Source organism: Schistocerca gregaria, chromosome 6 (genome assembly GCF_023897955.1).
Source record: "Schistocerca gregaria isolate iqSchGreg1 chromosome 6, iqSchGreg1.2, whole genome shotgun sequence".
NCBI classification, from domain to species: Eukaryota; Metazoa; Arthropoda; class Insecta; order Orthoptera; family Acrididae; genus Schistocerca; species Schistocerca gregaria.
In genome coordinates, this window is record NC_064925.1 from 448,075,956 (window position 1) to 448,093,242 (window position 17,287).

Sequence of the window (17,287 nt, forward strand, 5' to 3'; positions counted from 1 at the left end):
AGTTGGGCAAGTTAGTTCCAGGAACATGCTGCAAGTACTTGCAGAAGTGTTTCCACTAGCACCGCATTGTGAGATAGACAAGTGGAAAAACTAAAATGTTGTGCTTAAAAACCAGAGCAGGCGTCACTGTCACTGTATCACTTTTACTGAAGGAAAATGGCGACAAAAATTAATTGAAGTAAATAAGTCCCATTGAATAAATGAATACCGATGTGTACATATATGTGTTATCAAGAAGCACTATTGAATGAAATAAAATCAGTGGACATTGCCCATATAAAAGACTTACTGAGAATGTCGTATACTTAAATTTCGAACATCAAACTGTTATTGTACAATCAAAAATGGGACAATCTATATCACCATCAGATCGCCTTTTAGTCACTCTTCGATTTTTTCAAGCAATATTCCTTAATTAGTTTTAGTACAAATGTAATGTTTACACTAACACTCAGCTAAAATCTGAAGCATCTGTACTGCCATTCTACTTCCCCTTATGGTGTAAGAAAGTAATTGGTAAATTCAGTTTCAATGGACACTGACCAATTAAGTATGTTTATGATTTCCAATGCTGCATTTTGTTGGGTAGAAAAAACAGTTGTATTCTCGTATTATACGTTTTAATATTTATTGAAAGAACAGTAGCATACAACATTAAAGCAGAGAGACTAACTACACTTTTTAACAGAATAAAAGGTTCTTGACTCTTTATCGTCATTTTAAACAACTACAACCTCAAAGATAATGCAATCACAAAAATGGAACAAATAAAAAAGCCCTCATGCACTAGATTAGCTTTAACTCACTATACTTCCCCCTCCCCCTCTAAACAATGTCTAAAAGTAAACTCTCATCACATATACCATTTCATATCAATCTCTTTATTTATCATTTTTTACAATTATATTTGTGTATATTTTGATTCAGTGGCTTAGTTAAAAAGTCTGCTTGATTTTTATACATCAAAACGTATCAGACATCAGTTGTTCCATCCTTTACTTTCACCCTTATGAAATGGTGTTTTATCGCAATATATTTTGTTCTTGACTTATCTGTATCATATTTGGAGTGTATAATTACTGCTTGATTGTCATACCACACAGGTGTTGACCTTTCAATCATTTTTTTCAGGTCAAGGCTCTTCCATAGCTTTCTCATTCATGCTACCTCTCTCATACCACCTTCCTTGTACCCCCTTTCTTGTGCAGACTGCCACTGACACTTATTCTGATTACATTGTGCTTAAAGCAGTTGCAGTTTGTTTCATACTCTTCCATCACACTGGAGATCCTACCATTATATATTTATATGGTAATACTCTTGCAGTCATATGATCAATTATTACAATCACCATTGTAGAATGTTTCAAGTATTTGACCAGTGGGATAATATTGGAGTTTGTTATGTGCTATTTCCTTTAGACACCTTAGTACCCTTTTTGCTGCATTCCAATAGTTCATGTAAAATTCCGATTATTTTGATAACTTTGCCACAGAAAAAGCTATGTCTGGTCGCCTCGTCTGTGAAAAGTAAAGGATTACACCAATAAGCTCACAATATAGTAGATTTTTAACTTCATCCTCAACTCATCAAGCAAATTTGCTTTCATTTATATCTGGGTCTTGGTTCCTTTACTATTTTGAAGTCCATATCTGTCAAGTGGTTGATTAATACACTCTTTTTGCAGAGGACTAATTGTTCTATCTCCATTGTATTTCAATTTCACTCATAACAGGTGTTAGCAGCGACAATTTTTATTGACAATCTGGCCCCTTTAAAAACTTTTAGCGTCCTCTCACTATAAAATATTTTTCTTTTTAGACGTAGACAAATTTTAAAACATGGCAAGTTTCATCTATGAGCAATTTTTCGTAAATGAATGGAGTGTGTATTTATTCCTTTTCCTTGCTATAGTATTGACAATATTCACTGAATAGTAAATTTTGACTAGAAGCGATGGGTATGCCTATCATCTTTTAACATTGTGGGTATATTTTAGCCACTACTTTATTAATCTTAAAATCCACAAAATCTGGTGACATGGTACTTTGGTTTTTACTTGCAGGTTGCACCAGATAATGCAACTTTAGACCGGAAAACCAGTTGTGTTTCAATAAAGAAGTTTTCGCTGCTGTTGGAGGAATTTTTCCTAACATCACCCCTAGCTGGTGTGTCACCAAGCCCATATCCTCTATTTCAAAGGACTTCCTAGGAGGGTTTTCATCTTTTGCCTCATCATTCTGTGCAAATACAAGCATGTCATCTTCATGCAAAAAAAACTTTACCTTCCTTTGAACTTACATTGGATACACATATATGCAGCGCTATAGAAAAATAGTACACCCTTTTAGAGGTTTCCAGATTTACTGTTGCAACAGTGTTTATGGAGTATATGAAATTATTACATTTACATGCTGAAACTCTCACATTAGTATGTGGTGTAACCTTCACGGGCAGTAGTACAGGTACAGACTCAGGTATCTAGTCAATCATACAGATGGCAAATACCGTCTTGAGGGATACGTTACACCATGGCTCCTTGACTTGTTCACATAGTTCTTTGAGAGCTGTTGGTTGACGAATTGTGTGAGTCATTTCTCGTCCAATCATATCTCACATGTGTTCGACTAGAGACAAGTCTGAATAGCGTGCCGGCCATGGAAGTTGCTACATGTCTTGCACAGTATTGAGTTTCACAGGCAGTGTGTGAGTGAGCATTATCCTATTGGAACAACACAACTCCTTCCACTTACAAGAACAGCAAAAGAATAGGCCTAATAGCATTCTGCACGTAACGAGTGCTCATTAGCATCCCCTGCAGAAACCCCAAAGGTGCAGGAGAGTTGTAACTTATCGCATCATAGATCATAAGGCCTGGGATGGGGTAAGTGTGTCTTGGACGAATGAGCCATACAAGACAGCACTTAGCAAGACTATATTGTACTCGCAAATGACCATAACTTACATTCAGAGGTGTGATAGTCCAACTACCAAGAGATCTCTTGATGGCACCAGTATAGCTGTGCAAGCCAATGCTATGGTGTGAGTGAAAGATGGGCTAGAGATGTGAGTGTTTGTGGCCCCACTGTTGACAGCTGGCTCGCAACAGTTCGTGTTGACACATCTGTGTTCACAATCTCTTATCTGCGCTGTGTTAGCTGTATGATCTGCCACTGCTCCCCTTTCAATATGATGATCCTCTCAGGCGTCTGTGCTATGTGGACATCCAGAATCTCACCTGCGGGTTTGAGAGTGTACATGTGACCACTGACACTAGCATTGTTGCACAACTGATACAGCGTACCCGACTTGAGTGGCAATTCACTGAAAGGATCACCCCACTACTCATGTGGCCACAATTAGACCCCTTTCAGATTCACTCAGATGGCTGCAGGAAGTACGAGTGGCTCTCCATGGCATGGTTGCTTGCTTGCTTCACTCATCTGCACCACACTGGCCTTTTGGCTGTGAGCATTCCGTATTAAAGGGTACAGACAGACAGGGCCCTGGTAGCTATGCCACTACGCTATCTATTGGCTGATGATGTTGGGACTATTCTCAGTACATCTTTATCCCATAAGTGGCACAGGCCACTGTCAGCTCAAAATCGACATAATCCTTGCTGGTGTGCTATTTTTTTCTGGCAGAGTGTATCATTTTGGATAAATCCCAGTTTTTCTACTGAGTTATTTAAATTTTAGTCCATATATTGACTTGTTTAACTGGCAGATCAAAATTTCTGGGCCATACTTAATGAAACCCTCCGACTGGAACATATATACATTTCATCTTAATTTTCTATGTAGATATACATCCTTCACATCAAGCTGATCAATATGCCGACTTTTCTCAACAGTTTTGTCTGTAGACGAGTTGTTTCAAAATTTGAGACAGGATACAAATCTTGTTGTGGTCACACCTTCTGCTTGACTAAAGCCCTTCGCAAGTAAATAAACTATAATAAGTTGCTTTTGAGGAACTGCCTTCATTTTAATACCCATCTGTTCTTCATTGGAATCACATTAGTTGGTGGCTTTATCATCGTCCAAGCTTTATAAGTCTCCGTGTAGTCAGTTTCTTTAATGCTCCATTAAATTTCAGACATGAAGCCTCATTAATTCCACCTCTTCTTTTGGTATGTCAGCTGTGTATCGTTCAGTGATCTCCAGAGAGAGCAGTCACAGACTGCTTTTACTGGTCAAATAAACTGAATTCATCAGTGAAAATAAGTTTTTCAAGCTCAGATCAAGAAAAATTAATAAACAGTGTGGTAAAATATTCTGTCATTTATGACGCAGGATATGACAGATACAGAAATGTTTTAGTAAAAGATAAAATCTGGAATGCTGTAACGCAGCAGTGAAATAAAAGAGGAAAATACATTAAAGCTATTGTTTATTAACGAATAGTTTCAAATGTGCATTGTTTATGACAGTTATTACACTAGAATATTGAAAAGGCAAGAGTCCGTACGTTTTGTTTTATATAAACCGTTATTTACAACTGTCGTTAACGGCAACCGCTTGCCAGCCAGAGAACCATATATACTGCAAAAGAAATCTTTGCCTCTATTTTCAAATCCATTGACTTTTATAAAGCCACCAAATCGAGAAATACTAAGCATGTTGTTTTGGCAGGTCGTTTCATTAACATTATAACTATAAAATGGAGTGCGTTTCTCTTTAAGGTAACCGTCAGCAAACTGTGTAAACATGTCGATAATATTTACGTCTACATCATTCTCTGCAAGCCTCCCAACTGTGTGTGGCGGAGGTACCAATAATTGACCCCCCCCCCTCTTCCCCCCACCTGTTCCACTCGCCAATGGCTTGTTAGAAGAATGATTTGCCAATGAGCCTCCGTGTTAGCTCTAATTTATAGAATTTTCTAGTTGTGGTGACTTCGCGAGATGTATGTGGGAGGAAGTAATATGCTGTCCAACTCTTCCCAGAAAATGTTCCCTCAAAGTTTCACTAGTGAACCTCTCCGTGAACTGCAACACCTCTCTGTAACGTCTGCCGCTGGATTTTGTTGAGCATGTCTATAACGCTCTCGCGCCGACTGAACGATCCCGTGAGAAAAGGTAACGTTCTTCGTTGGATCTTCTCTACCTCTTTTATCAGTGATCCCAGATTGATGAAAAGTACTCAAGAATTGGTCGTACAAGCACCTTATATGTGACCTTCGTGGATGAGTTACATTTCGTTAAGACTCCTCCTATGAATTTCAATCTGGCATCTGATTTTCCCAATGCTTGTTTTATGTGGTCATTTCACTTAAGGTCGCTCTGGATAGTTACTCCTAGGTATTTTACTGCAGTTATTGTTTCCAGAAGTTTGTGATCAATAGAGTAGTTGTAAAGTAGTGAAATTTTTTCCCTATGTATGCGCAAATGTTAGATTTCATCAGGCCCAGGGTCAACTGCCAGAGACTACACCATTCATCAATCCCCTGCATGTCATTCTGGAAACCGATACTTTCCTATAGACAATCGCATCACCTGCGAACAGCCTTAAAGAATCATTCATAGGCCGGCCGCAGTGGCCGAGCGGTTCTAGGCGCTTCAGTCTGGAACTGCGCGACCACTACGGTCGCAGGTTCGAATCCTGCCTCGGGCATGGATGTGTGTGATGTCCTGAGGTTAGATAGGTTTAAGTAGTTCCAAGTTCTAGGCGACTGATGACCTCAGCTGTTCAAAGTCCCATAGTGCTCAGAGCCATTTGAACCAATCATTCATATGTATTGTAAACAGTAACGATCCTTGCGATTGCAGTCTTTCTCGGCGTATTCCACTGATGAATTCTTCTCGGGTTATCAGCCGAGTGGTGCCGTCGTCTTGTCGCAACGTTTCAGTGAGTTTCGTACCCATCATCTTCTGGACAAGACGATACGACAAGACGACGCCACTACTTGGCTGATAACCCGAGAAGAATTCATCAGTAAAGATCCCACTGCACTTCCCTGGGGTAATCGGGAAATTGCCTCTACATCTGTCGATTATGTTCCGTTAAGGGTGACGTGTTGAGTTCTATCCGCAAGAAAGTCTCGAATCCTGTTGCAAATCTGGGTAGATACTTGATAGGCTCGTATTTTTTCACTAACGGGAAATGCAGGACGCTGCCAAATGCCTTCCTGAAGTCAAGAAACACGGAATGAAATTCAGAGCAGTGGTCTACAGCGCTATGGATCTCATGGAGGAACGGAATGAGCCGAGTTTCGCAAGATCTCTGTTTGCAGAATCCATGATGATTTTTACAGAGAAAACTTTCGTTCTCAAAAAATGTCATAATTCTTGAGCATAAAACTTGTTCCATAATTCTACAACACATTGACGTCAACGATATAGGTCTGTAACTGTGCATCTGTCCGAACGCCTTTCTTGAAAACGGGAATGACCTGCTATTTCTTTTCAGTCGTTAGGAACTCTTTGTTGCTCCAGCGATCTATGATAAGCAGCTGCTAGAAGGAGAACAAGTTCTTTCTCATAACTTCTGTAGAATCGTTTGGTCGTGACGTCTTTCCACTACTAAGCGATTGTAGTTGTAGTTTTAGTTGTTTTTCTATTCCGCGACCGGATACCTCAATATCTGCCACTTCTGCTCTCGAACGACGGTTGAAAGGGGGAGGTGGGGGACACCGTGTTATGATCGTCCTCAGTGAAAACACCATGGAAAAACGAATTCAGTTTTTCGGCCTCCTTTCTGTTGACTCCCGTTTCGGTGCCTTTATGGTCACTGAGTGAATGAATAGAGGATTTCGAACCGCTTATTGATTTTACCTCTTAATGTTTTTACTCAGATAGTTAGACAAAATTTTACTTTCAAAGTCCATGAACTCTTATCTCACTGTTCTCGTCACGCACATTTTCGTTTCGTTCAGCTTTTGTTTGTCTGCAAGGTTTTGACTTCATCTGAATCTGCGATGAAGCTCTCATTGTTAACACAGCAGTTTTCTAACACCGCTATTAAACCACAGTGTGTCTTTCCCATCCCTTAAGACATCGTTCGCAGCATACTTGTCTAACGCATATTGAACGGTGGCTTCGTTTTTTTTTTTCAATTTGTGCTCCATATCTTCGTCCTCCACACTGAATATTTGAAGCTGACTACCACGTACTTTACAATTTGTATCTTGTTACTCTTCCTAAGTAAAAATACCTTCTTACCTTTCTCAACACTCCATTTAAGAGCCATAGTCATAGTTGCTATCATAGTCTTATGATTACTGATACACTCTTCTGTGTTAAATGATTCTGTAGGTATAGGTCAGTTTGTTGTTCTGAGGTCTGTGACGTTACTTTCACTAGATATTTCTCTATTTTTCGGACAAGATATTCAGAATAATGTCACGCAAATTCCTGTCTCTGACACCATTTTTGATCACATGGCCCTCCCTATTTATACATGGCAAGCTGAAGTTGCCCGCTTCCCACCATTACAACAGCTTGAGCAGGAAAATTACTAACAGTATTCTGCAGATTCCTTCTGAAGTGCCTTACCACTGCAGCACCATATCCAGGCGGTCTATAAAACCATTCGATTACCATTTTTGAGCGCCCTTTGATGCTAACCTTCACCCACATTAATTCACATCCGGAACCCGTGATAACCTCGCTAGATATTATCGAGTTCTTTACTGCAATAAATACGCCGCTACCACTACGACTAACCTATCCTTGTGACAGATATTCCAATCTGAACTTAGGCTTTCGTTGTTATTGACTTCTGGTTTCAATCAACTTTCTCTTCCTAATACTGTCTGGGCATTTTAACCTTCAATGAGCGATACTAATTATGGGACCTTTTCCTTGGATTCTCCTGCAGTTTACTAATATCATATTAACCCTTTCTATTTTCGATATGCGAGGACGAGCGTTCTCTGATAACGTTGTGGCTGCTGTAACTTCGATTCTGGCACGTACTTCGCGTCTGATCCCAAGGGGTAAAAAAACAAAACAAAAACCACATGCGCACGCCACATGTACTCCAATAACGTAGTAGCCACTTCCTGCAGGTAGTGAACGCCTGATCTATTAAGGGAACCTTATAATTCTGCGCCTGACACCGTCGCAGATTCGTTTGCTCCACACCAGAGATCGCAATTGATCCTGAGTACGATGCTAGAAATAGGCACCGTAGTCTCCACCCCGCGGTGATGCTAGCTGCCTTCACCAAATCAGCCATCCACCGAAACGAGCCGATAATTCCCACAGAACCCAAGCGGCAGGCGTCATTCGTGCCATTTGCAGCTGGTTGCACCCAGTGAGCTCGATAGCCACTGACAGGGCCTCCTCCATGTCACGCACGAAGTTGACAGTTCGTCAGAAAGGAACTCAAGGAAATTCGCAGGGTGAGAGAGAAGTGGCAGATGAAATATTAGCGTTTCTACAAGAAGAATTAGCGGAATGTGTGGCGTCGTATACGCTCGGCTGTGCGGACAAAGTACATGAGGGGTACAATGTTGACGATAGGTACTTAACAAGTGAAACTGATATTGAAACAGGTGTCGATCCATGTAGTCATTATCCTTGTCGGACAGAAAGCCACAAATCCCGTCTCCAGTGGAACGTATGGACAATCATTGCCCAAGGAGCGGGCAGTAAACATAATTACTTGCATGGAAGATCATCCGCAGCATTAAAAAAAAAAAAAAAAAAAAAAACATATTTCGAATAAGTCCGTAGCAATATGACCGTGTAGTGCATAAGAAAACTACGGATATTCAAGAAAGAACAAGGCACACTTGTTATAAAAAGTGGTAATTATGCGTTTCAAGCATGTTCGATACAATTTACAGGATTGCATGATAGTGACCTACTGTGTTATTTTGGAAACATGTGGTAAGCTTCTACGGGACGAAACTGCTGGGGTCATCGGTCCCTAGATTTACACGCTACTTAATCTAACTTAGCTACCCTGCGCGGCTGACCTACTACGTTATGCTCATCAAACTATGCGCGGCGTAGATTATAGTGTTTTCAACGGAAGCAGTGGACGGTTGTATAGCTTCAAAAAGCGATAAAGAATTGGAAGACGTAAGATAAGGAAATTTGAAACAAAGTGCCAACTTGACTTTGTACAGTAAACTGTGGAATCGACTCGAGAAATTGTAGGTGATATAAAAAAAAACTTATCCCATCGTTCACTAAGGAATTTGTTTTGAATTCCAACCAATCGGGGTTTGAAGAAGAAATGTGTATGAAAGTAACCCTAAGAATTGGAAGAACCAAGAGTATTGTATCAGGATCAAATAACATCAGTGCCTTAACGCATTCGTACGCAGTTATGCCGACTATTAATCTGGATGGTAAATTGGCTGAAAAGTTATTTACTGTGCTGCGAGTAGTTGGAAGTTCTCTGCCTCCTACGGTTATTTCCTGTAAGCGTGATCTTGCAATGAGAAAATGAGCGTCAGATAAATACAGCTGTTGTATGAGCACTTCTTGTGGTCAATAGCTGGTCAAAAAACTTACTTTTGCTTCATTCGTGGTCTGCGTATAAAAATTATACTTCTTTAGAGCAAACTATGCCTCCTCATAAGTGTGTGACATTACCTGGAACCACTGGACAAATGAAATCTCTGAAAGTTTTTTTTTCCGTGTCTATCGCACTATATGCAACTACGCCTTAAACCATAGCCTGTTTCACAATGAGGTCCACGACAGACTGTTTTGCATTCGGTTGCATGTCATCACATTCCATCAGTTCTCGTCGTTCCGTTACAACAATGTGATTCTGTACGCATTGTCTAAGGGTGAATGCCTAGCTGGACGTCCTGCACGTTTGTGGCTCCCGGGGAATTTGCCTTCGATCTTGACGGCGCGAACCTTTGTGGTCACTGTAGTCCACCATTTTGCATTGGGTGTTCATGGTGCAAGCTAACGGTTTGTTTTGAACATTTCTTCAACGTTGACGATGTCCATTTTGTGAAGTGTAACGCACATCCCATAGAAGGTTGATCTCTGCTCCTCCCGGACACTCATTTTTTGTTGCCTTCCTGATACACATGGTGAGTCATTAGCAACTAATATTTTTCCTGTGCTAATTGTTAACACAGCACTTTCAAATAAGCCTTACTAACTGAACTTGCGACCTTGTACTCAAGGAGTTCTTTGTTATAATAACTTGGTAAACACTAGTTTACACGGTAGAATACACTGGTACAGTTCACTTCTTCGCAGAACTACGTGAAAGAAAAGATAAACTAAACTAAATTACTGAGTACCAGACAACCGCCACTGCCGCTACTGCTACAGGTCGTCTTGGCGTTTGCCACTGCCCTGATTGTTGGAGTCCTGTAGTCAACGATCACCTGAATCAAACAGCGTCACATGGCATGTGACGTGGTCAGCAACAGAACTATAAAACACTAGACTTAATAGCCAAAAGGCGTTTTCCTTCGCGGGACGAGCACAGCATAATCTATAGTTATAGATTTGTTTATGTAGTTGTGATGTAGCAGCTCTTCTCGAATAGGGTTTGATCATACAATTACTAAGAGCAAACGCTTCGTCCCAGAAGGAAATGGGGAAACATCGCAGTTGTGCCCAGCACACAGTTTGGGGGAGAGATATTAAACTCCTTTGCTCCTATTTTCTTCCCCAAAGCCGATTTTTGAAATATCCCCTTATCAGATTATTTTCTGTAAGAGTCAACATCAGTGCCAGTGAATTTACAATTCCCATCCTCAACAGCGAACAAAACAACTGAAAAGAATTCTTTGTAATTATAATCTTCTCTGGTGCTCTTACGTGAACATGTTTTCCATTTCTACCACTAACGCAAATAGGTATGTTCAATTTGTGGCAAAATTCGAGTTCAGTACATCTGGAATCTGATACAGCAGAAGATGGCATTAATGTAGCCAGTAGTCTTATTCTTAAAATCTTCAGTAGATGTTTCACAATTTTTGATATGTGATATGGTGTCATACGATGTGCAAACGGCAAAGACCAGTAGCTTCCGTCTGTAGCCAAGAATCTGAAATACACGAAAACATGTAACTAATATAGCTTCCATTTACAGATGATTGTAAGAAGAAGTGGAAGTTTTCAAGAGATGGTAACTAAAGTACCCTCGTATTGATGACTGATAGAAGACAGTTTTAAAAGAATCACTTTATTAAGAAAACGAAACTCAGTTACCGAGTGGTTATAATTATACTTCCCTATTTAACACGTTATAACATGGAAGCTAATTACCGTACAGTAGTAAACTTGGTAGCGTTAATGTCCATAGTACGGGGTGCATGATTTCCATGCGTTACAGCGCCACCATCCAGTTCCAACTATAGCCAGCAGGCGCCGTGATCTGTCATCGTGATTCATAGTCCCACACACCTGACAAGTCGCCGTGAACTTGTTGACCAGTCAACATGAGGTTGGACAAAAGGAGCACGGCATTATTGATTAAGCTCTCTTATCAAAATAACAGTAATGCTGCAGCTGCACTTCCAGAATATGGCTGGCTGAAAGGATTACGGAGCTGTGCTGAGCATGATGAAGAAGTTCGAGTCAACTGGAGAACTGGGTGTCTCTCCGGGAACAGGCGGACGACCAGTTGCACCACAGGTGGTTGATAAAATCGCTGTTGCTATGCGGGCAATTCGCGATCGTCAGGCAATGCACGTGTTGTGTCATGACAGTTGAAAATCCTGTGCTCTACTGTATGTAGGTGCTTCAAACCATTCTCAAATTGTATCTGTACAAGATCCATATCGTACAGCAGCTTGCACCATAGGACGCACAACAACATGTTGACTTATCTCTCCGTTTTCGCACTAGGACTGAAGTTGAGGAGGGCTGGCCCTGGACCAAACTATGGACAGACGAAGCTCATTTTTCTCTGACGGGTGAGGTGAAGACACAGAATTTCCGAGTGTGGGAAGGGAACTTTCATCTCCAGTCACTGTCCGTAAAGTTTCTTTGTATGGTGAACTTGTCACTGTATAGTGTGGCTTCATGGCTACGTTCATCATCAGCCCATTCTTTTTTAACGATGTCCATTTTGTGAACTGCATTACACACAGAAAGTTGATCTCTGCCCCTTCCAGACACTCATTTTCTGTCACCTTCCCGATACACATGGTGAGTCGTTAGCAACTAATATTTTCCCTGTCCTAATTGTTAACACAACCCTTTTTTTTGGCGCTGAAGGGCCAAATGCTTGCAGTGTCACTGGCCAGCATTACTGCGATATGCTTTGCCAGCGTGTCATATGCGTCCTACAGGAGAGAGACGCATTGAACTCTACATCTACATCTACATATATACTCCGCAATCCACCATACGGTGCGTGGCGGAGGGTAACTCGTACCACAACTAGCATTTTCTCTCCCTGTTCCACTCCCAGACAGAACGAGGGAAAAATGACTGCCTATATATGCCTCTGTACGAGCCCTAATCTCTCTTATCTTATCTTTGTGCTCTTTCCGCGAAATGTAAGTTGGCAGCAGTAAAACTGTACTGCAGTCAGCTTGAAATGCTGGTTCACTAAATTTCCTCAGTAGCGATTCACGAAAAGAACGCCTCCTTTTCTCTAGAGTCTCCCACCCGAGTTCCTGAAGCATATCCGTAACACTCGCGTGATGATCAAACCTACCAGTAACAAATCTAACAGCCCGCCTCTGAATTGCTTCTATGTCTTCCCTCAATCCGACCTGATAGGGATCCCAAACGCTCGAGCTGTACTCAAGAATAGGTCGTATTAGTGTTTTATAAGCGGTCTCCTTTACAGTTTTCATGAAAGATGGGGCCCCACAGCACATCGTTTGTGAAGTTCACTTGTTTCTCCGAAACACATTTGGAAACGATCGCATTATCAGCCGATCGTTTCCAAATGCTGGGCTGGCACGATCACCTGATCTCACTCCTTGTGATTTCTGCCAGGAGAACACTCACACGTGTGCTGGTCTGAAGTGCAGCATATCAAGAGAGGTATCCAGCATACCTATGGATACGCTTCGTTCTGTTGTGATGAAAGCAATCCTGTGCTTTCAGACTCCTCTGGACACTTACGGGCACCATATTGAGCCTCTTTTGTAACAGTAATGGTTGGTTGTTGGTTGTTTTGGGGAAGGAAACCAGACAGCAAGGCCATCGGTCTCATCGGGTTAGGGAAGGACGGGAAAGGAAGTCGGCCGTGCCCTTTGATAGGAACCATCCCGGCATTTGCCTGGAGCGATTTAGGGAAATCACGGAAAACCTAAATCAAAATAGCCGGACGCAACAATAATGGTACCAGTATGTAATGATATGATGTATGGTAGCACCATTTTAAAAGTATTTCAATTGAATTGATTGTGCATTATTTTTCTTCCCCATGTCCTTGACATTAATGCTACCAAGTCGGGTACTCGCAAAGTAATTAGTTTCCGTTTTATAACGTATTACATAGGGAAGGTTTAATTATAACCACCTGATAGAACGTCCTTGGATGAATCTCCACACAGCTACATACAACAGAAATATCTCACCTGTGGCGCTGCCTGTGACGCGTCTACATGATGAGCCCCAGTTCGTGGTGGGCAGCGGCGTGTAAACCTGTGACGTTACTGGGCTGGTGTTGACAGGTGACGTGCTGCTGATGAAGACCACGACGAAATGGGCTGAGTCTGCTGGCGTGGTGGCGCTGAGACTGAACTGCTGATGCAGCTGGATGGAACTGCTGTTTCTGCCGACTCGAGGAGTAGGACGTAACTGACTCAGCACGATCCGGCGGTGGCCTAAATATTCTCGAGCAGATGCATATCCGCATGGCGTTGCGAGAGCACATGGCCTGGCGCAGCAAAACAGTGCCCTGCTGCGACGGGCACGGTGCCTGTCTGCAGGATTGGCGCTCCCATACGCTGTGGAGGTGACGTGGTAAACAGCCCAGGCCACAAGGAAAATATCTCTGTTTTGATGACGGCCATTTACGCACGTCCTCCTGGCGGGGCGGCTGCCCGCACAGCCTGCCTGGTGTGTGGAGAAATCGACTGCTAGGCGGATAGAACAGTTGCCAGAGATTAAGAATGAAAGAAAATTCAAAAGCCAGGAGGCACGAACAGATATGGTCCCTCGATGGTTTTCTGTAACACAGATCTGGAGGAACGAATATTCCAGCGACATCAGTGCAGCCAGCAACACAGGAAAGCCGAGAAGACAGTGGACAGTGGAGGGGATACCACAGTCTAACATAACAGTCGCGAGACTTCGCCTCTATTTTGTTACCTACAGCGCCAGCAGCGCCCCAAGCGGCTGGTAGGGTGAACTGTGAGTTCGGCGCGATCGTGAAAGCGAATAGTGATTGTGGTGTCACCGCCAGACATCAACCACACTTGCTAGGTGGTTGCCTTTAAATCGGCCGCGGTCCGGTGGTATACGTCGGACCCAGGTGTCGCCACTATCAGTGATTGCAGACCGAGCGCCTCCACACGGCAGGTCTAGAGAGACTTCCTAGCACTCGCCCCAGTTGTACAGCCGACTTTGCTAGCGATGGTTCACTGACAAAATACGCTCTCATTTGCCGAGACGATAGTTAGCATAGCCTTCAGCTACGTTATTTGCTATGACCTAGCAAGGCGCCATTATCAGTTACTATTGACATTGTGAATCATGTACCGTCCAGACGACGTTCGTAATTAATGGATTAAAGTTAAGTATTCCACCAGCTACGTCCGTTGTTTCTAAATTCTAATTTCCTTGTCCTGTTCCAGACCTCACGCCAGCCTGCGTGAGCTAAAACGCGTGCCTTTCGGCCTCCTCTAGCAACACGGTGTTGGTTCTCCTGCCAACCACGGTTTTTACCATCGGGAGCGTTTGTAGCGCAATAAATTGCAGCAACAACAGGAAGAAGACACCACAGCTCTCTTTTTTAACTTCCTAAGGATCCTGGGAGATATATACCATCATGTTACTAAACTGTATCGTCAGGATTCACTTGCAAACTATGTGTGTATAAATGATGCATGTTTCGTTTTAGGAGCAGAAAATGGCTAGTTAATAGCAGACGAGAAGACCTTATGAAGAAAGACCCAGTTTACCTGTATAATAATATTAGGTTTTGTTCGCTACATTTCGAACTAAACCAGTTAATGAACGCAGACAATAAGAAACTCGTTTGAAGTGCAGTACCCACACTGTTTGACATTCCATATAAGCCACCTCAACTGACGATGAAGAAGAAACTGTCACAAAGATTCGACAGTCAGTCTAAAGCTGTAAAGCAGTCCTATGATGTAAGGTGTCAGGCAAATTCAACACCTTCCATGAAAACCCTGACATGATAAGCAAATCCAGTAGTATGTCACATCGCTCCGAATAAAGCGTGACATTAAATTAACCGAAGTAATACGAGTGAGCAAATGGAATACCACAGACTAACACAAGAATGCCTAAATGCATGTCATACCTTCCCACTGTGAGACAGACGCAGTTCCAAGGGAAGAAGCGAGAACAGAAGCCCAGAGCAGAACCGTGTTAAGCTAGAAGGCCCTACGATAAGGGACGGACTGGACACCCAGGTCGCCAGCTAACCATTAGGACGACACCACCCTCAAGTTTTAGCGTGAGACTTTTTCGCGTCTTTGTTACGTCAAGGACCACCCCCCAGCTCATGTTAAAAGCTAGAGCCCTCCAGAAAAACAGTATAGATCTTACGATAACACAAAAAGGGCCACACCATCCGCAAGGTTTAGCGTGAGACTTTTTCGCGTCTCTGTTACGTTGCAAACTTTAAAAACATTGCCGGCCGCGGTGGTCTCGCGGTTCTAGGCGCTCAGTCCGGAACCGCGCGACTGCTACGGTCGCTGGTTCGAATCCTGCTTCGGGCATGGATGTGTGTGATGTCCTTAGGTTAGTTAGGTTTAAGTAGTTCTAAGTTCTAGGGGACTGATGACCTAAGATGCTAAGTCGCATAGTGCTCAGAGCCATTTGAACCATTTTTTAAAAACATTGCCCCATCACGAAAAGTATAACGTTTCTCATTGGATAGACAGAATTTTTGTAGGCGGAGCTTAAGGTTAACATTGAGACCCTGACTGGTCAGATGAAAACACAACCAGATAGTTTTTTTTAAAACCAACTTCGGTAAATGGTAGTAAGGAGAAGTTAGGAGAAGTTAGTTCCGGGACGGCGAGCTGGATGGCTGGGCTGCTGCGCCGGCCGCTGCTGCCCTGACGCTGCCTAAACACCGACAAGGTAATGAACTCACGCGATGCCGCATTTTTGAGCGCATAAGGCTTCACTCAGGACTGCAGAAGTCTCATCTGTTACATCCCCTTTTCTGCGTAATACTAGTCTCTATTGTTAATTAAAGCTCATGGTGTTCACATTTGCCACTTGAAGTAAAAATCTGAAACGCGATGATGTTTCTGTTATATAGTTATTGAGAAGCCACATCACCCACTGTAATTTACGACAAGTTAGATAAGTTATTAAACTGAGGTTCACTGTAGACCATTTTGATAGTTTTTCTCTTTTGTGAAACTTAATTTAAACCTAGATAGGTGTGATATGGCATAGGTCATTCTTCGATCCATTGTAGAACTTGCAAACCCATTCAGGGAATATTCGTTCACATTTTTGTTGAACGCAGTTGGTTTTTATCATCCTGTATTAAAACACTTCCTTTTATCAATAGTGCAATTTATAAACAATGTTTTGTGAGTAGAATAAAATTTTCAATGGTAAACTTAACTGCTTTTTCGACGTTATTTTACCAGCTAACTAAAAATAGGAAAGCCTTGAACCCCTTCCACTAAATTTAGTTAGTATTAAGATTCTTTTACGGGGAGTGCAGTGGAGCTGACGATGAGATCATTAAGTATTTGGTTATATCATCGCTAGTCTCACTGAACTCTCTGGCTCTGAGCACTATAGGACTTAACATCTTAGGTCATCAGTCCCCTAGAACTTAGAACTACTTAAACCTAACTAACCTAAGGACATCACACACATCCATGCCAGAGGCAGGATTCGAACCTGCGACCGTAGCAGTCGCGCGGTTCCGGACTGAGCGCCTAGAACCGCTAGACCACCGCGGCCGGCCCACAGAACTCTTCTGAATTCTACATGTCATGTGTGTTCTGGCGTCTCCTTACCAGCAACAGGTCCCAGGTTCAAACTAGTCAATTTCCTAAAAAACACGCTCAGAGCGTCGTTGCGCGAAAGTGGTAGGGAGACACGATATAGAACAAACAGACTCCACCATGAATGTTAGAATGACACTGAAGCAGCCAGTTCGACTCTCCACGTATCAGTGCCAGATTCGTGTGAATCATCAACACAGACCTGCTTTGACGATGAAGT